This window comes from Rhinopithecus bieti, unplaced genomic scaffold (assembly GCF_001698545.2).
Source record: "Rhinopithecus bieti isolate Rb0 unplaced genomic scaffold, ASM169854v2 scaffold_30689, whole genome shotgun sequence".
NCBI lineage: Eukaryota > Metazoa > Chordata > Mammalia > Primates > Cercopithecidae > Rhinopithecus > Rhinopithecus bieti.
In genome coordinates this window covers 84,378-88,825 of record NW_016813178.1, presented here as the reverse complement: position 1 = coordinate 88,825, position 4,448 = coordinate 84,378, and positions in this window count along the sequence as shown.

Here is a 4,448-nt window from a genome sequence, read left to right as displayed (position 1 = left end):
TATGAAGCAAAATGTTTTATTTTATTTATTATTATTTTATGCTAAATTTTTGTGAGTACATAGTAGTGGTATATATTTATGGTGTGCATGAGATATTTTGATATAAGCATGCAATGTGAAATAAGCACATCATGGAGAATGGGCTGTCTATCTCATCAAGTGTTTATCCTTTGAGTTACAAACAATGCAAATGCACTCTTTATTTTAAAATATACAATTAAGTTATTATTGACCATATTCACCCTACTGTGCTATCAATAGTAGGTCTTATTCATTCTTTCTAACTATTATTTTTTACTCATTAACTATCTCCATCTCCCTCCTCAGCCTTCCACTACCCTTCCCAGCCTCCGGTAACCATCATTCTACTCTCTTTATGTCCATGAGTTCAACTTTTCAATTTTATTAGAACTCATAAACAAATTTAATAAAGTTGCAGGACACAAAAGCAACATACAAAAATTAGTAGAATTTCTATGTACCAACAGTGAACAGTGTGATAAAGAAATAAAAGTATAAATCCATTTACGATAGCCACATATGAAGTTAAATACCTAAGAAATAACGAAATAAGTGAAATATTTCTACAATGAAAACTATAAAACATTGATGAAGGAATTGGAATAGGACACTAAAAGCAGTTTCTCTATTCTGTTCCACTGATCTGTGTATCTGGTTTATGCCAGTACCATGCTGTTTTGGTTACAATAGCACTGTAGTATAATGTGAAGTCAGGTATTGTAAAAAGTCAGTTTTGTTCTTTTTGCTTAGGGTAGCTTTGGCTGTTCTGACTTTTTTTGTGGTTCCATATAAATTTTAGAATTTTTTCCATTTTTGTGAATAATGTCATTGGTGTTTTGATAAGGATTGCATTGAATCTGTAGATCGCTTTGTGTAGTATGAACATTTTAAGAATATTGATTTTCTAATCAATGAACATGGAATATTTTCCATTTTGGTGTCCTTTTCAATTTCCTTCATCAGTGTTTTATAGTTTTATTATAGATATATTTCACTTCCTTGGTTAAGTTAACTGCTAAGTATTTATTTTATGTGTGGCTATTGTAAATGGGATTGCTGCTTTTGATTTATTTTTCAGATTGTTCACTGTTGGCATATAAAAATGCTACTGAGTTTTGTATGTTCATTTTGTATCCTACGACTTTATTGAATTTGTTTATCAGTTCTAATAGTTGTCATGTGTAGTCTTTAGGTTTTTCCAAATATAAGATTATATCATTAGCAAACAAAGATAATTTGACCTCTTCCTTTTCAATTTGGATGCCCTTTATATCTTTCTCTTGTCTGACTGCTCAGGCTAGGACTTCCAGTACTATGTTGAATGTCAGTGGTGAAAGTGGGCATTGTTGTCATGTTCTAGATGTTACAGGAAAGGCTTTCAGTTTTTCCCCATTTAGTATGATATTGGCTGTGGCTCTGTCATATATGGCTTTTATTTTGTTGAGGTATGTTCCTTCCTTCCCCAGGTTTTTGAGTGTGTTTATTACGAAGGGATGTTGAACTTTATCACATGCTTTTTCGGCATCAATTGGAATGATCATATGCTTTTTTTGAGATGGAGTCTCACTCTGTCGCCCAGGCTGGAGTGCAATGGTGCCATTGACTCACTGCAAGCTCCGCCTCCTGGGTTCATGCCATTCTTCTGCCTCAGCCTCCCCAGCACCTGGGACTACAGGCGCCCGCTGCCATGCCCGGCTAATTTTTTTGTATTTTTGGTAGAGACGGGGTTTCACCATGTTAGCCAGGATGGTCTCGATCTCCTGACCTCGTGATCTGCCCACCTCGGCCTCCCAAAGTGCTGGGATTACAGGTGTGAGCCACCGCACCCAGACTTTTTTTTTTCTTTTTTTTGAGACGGAGTCTCACTTTGTCACCTAGGCTGGAGTGCAGTGGCGTGATCTCCACTCACTGCAAGTTTGGCCCTCGGGTTCATGCCATTCTCCTGCCCCAGCCTCGTGTGTAGGTGGGACTACAGGCGCCTGCCACCATGCCTGGCTAATTTTTTTGTTTTGTTTTGTATTTTTAGTAGAGAAGGGGTTTCATGGTGTTCACCAGGATGGTCTGGATCTCCTGACCTCATGATCCTCCTGCCTTGGCCTCCCAGAGTGCTGAGATTAAAGGCATGAGCCACTGCACCTGGGCGATCATATGGTTTTAATCCTTCATTCTGTTGATATGATGTATCATTTTGATTGATTCTTGTATGTTGAACTACTGTTTGATTCCAGGGATAAATCCCACTTGGTCATGATGAATGATCTTTCTAATGTATTGTTGAAATCGGTTTGCTATTATTTTGTTGAGGATTTTTGCATCAGTATTCATCAGATATATTGTCCTATAGTTTTATTTTATTGATGTGTCTAGGTCTGGTTTTGATATCAGGGTAATACTGGCTTTGTTGAATGAGTTTGGATGTATTCTCCCCTCCTCTATTTTTTGGAATAATTTGAGTAGGATTGGTATTAGTTCTTCTTTAAATGTGTGGTAGAATTCAGCCATGAAGCTGTTGGGTCCTGGGCTTTTCTTGACTGGGAGACTTTTTATTATGACTTTGATCTCCTTACTTGTTATTGGTCTCTTCAGGTATTGGATTTCTTTTTGGTTCACTCTTGACAGGTCATATCAATCTAGGAATTTGTCTGTTGTTTCTAGATTTTGCAATTTATTGGCATGTAGTTGCTCATAGTAGCCACTAATGACCCCTTGAATTTCTGCAGTATCAGTTGTAGTGTCTCCCTTTTCATATCTGATTTTATTTATTTGGATCTTTTTTCTTTTTTTCTTCGTTAGTCTGGCTAAAGGTCTGTCAATTTTGTTTAACTTTTCAAAAAACCAACTTTTTGTTTCATTGATCTTTTGCATTTTTAAATTTCAATTTCACTTATTTCCGCTCTGATCTTTAATATTTCTTCTGCTAATTTTGAGTTTGGTTTGCTCTTGCTTTTCTAATTCTTTAAGATGCACTGTTTGATTGTTTATTTGAAGTTTTCTCTTTTTTGAAGTAGGCACTTATACACTTCCCTCTGGTTATTGCTTTTGCTGTGTCCCACAGATTGGTTTTTTTCTTTTTTTTCTTTTTTTGAGATAGAGTCTTGCTCTGTTGCCCAGGCTGGAGTGCAGCAGTGTGATCTCGGCCCACTGCAACCTCCATCTCCTGGGTTCAAGTGATTCTCCTGCCTCAGCATCCCAAGTAGCTGGGAGGTTTACAGGCACGCACCACCATGCCCAGCTAATTTTTGTGTTTTTAGTAGAAACAGGGTTTCACCATGTTGGTCAGGCTAGTCTTGAACTCCTGACCTTGTGATCCACCCACCTTGGTCTCCCAAAGTGCTGGGATTACAGGTGTCAGCCGCCACGCCTGGTGCCCATAGATTTTTATGTGTTGTGTTTCCAGTATCATGTGTTTCAAGAGATTTTTCAATTATCTTGATTTCTTCATTGACCCAGTGGTCATTCGGAAGCATGTGTTTAATTTCTGTGTATTTGTATAGTTTTCAAAATTCCTCTTATTACTAATTTCTAGTTTCATTCCATTGTGGTCAGAGGAGACACTCGATATCATTTCAATTTTTTGAATATTTTAAGACTCATTTTGTGACCTAACATAGGGTCTATCCTTGAGCATGATCCATGTGCTGAGGAAAAAAAATCTGTATTTGTAGCTCTTAAATAAAACATTCTGGAAATATCTACAGGATTCATTTGGTCTATACTACAGATTAAATCTGATGTTTCTTTGTTGATTTTGTGTCTGGAAAATCTGTCCAGTGCTGCAAGTGAAGTGTTGAAGTCTCCAGTTATTATTTATTGGGGCCTATCTCTCTCTTTAGGTCTAATATTTTTTTAAATATATCTGGGTGATCCAGTGTTGGGTGTATATATATTTAAAATTGTTATATCCTCTTGCTGAATTGACCACTTTATCATAAAATAGTAACCTTCTTTGTCTCTTCTTACAGTTTTTGTCTTGAAATCTATTTTGTTTGATATAGTAACTACTCCTGCTCTTTTTTGGTTTCCATTGCCATGGAATATTGTTTTCCATCACTTTACTTTTAGTCTATGTGTGTCTGTATAGTTGAAGTGCATTTCTTATAGGGAACAGTTCAATGGATCTGATTTTTTTTTTTTTTTTTTATCCATTCAGCCAATCTATGTTGTTTGATTGGAGAATTTAGTCCATTTACATTCAATGTTATTATTGATAAGTAAGCACTTTCTCTGGTCATTTTGTTGTTTTCTGGTTGTTTTGTGGTCTTCCCTTCCTTCTTTTTTTTCTTTTCTTTCTTCCTCTAGTGAAGATGATTTCCTCTGCTGATGTGATTTATTTTCTTGCTTTTTTTTGTTTGTTTGTGTATTCATTGTATGTTTTCTTGGTTTGAGATAACCATGAAGCTTGCCAATACTTTTTTTTTTTTTTTTTT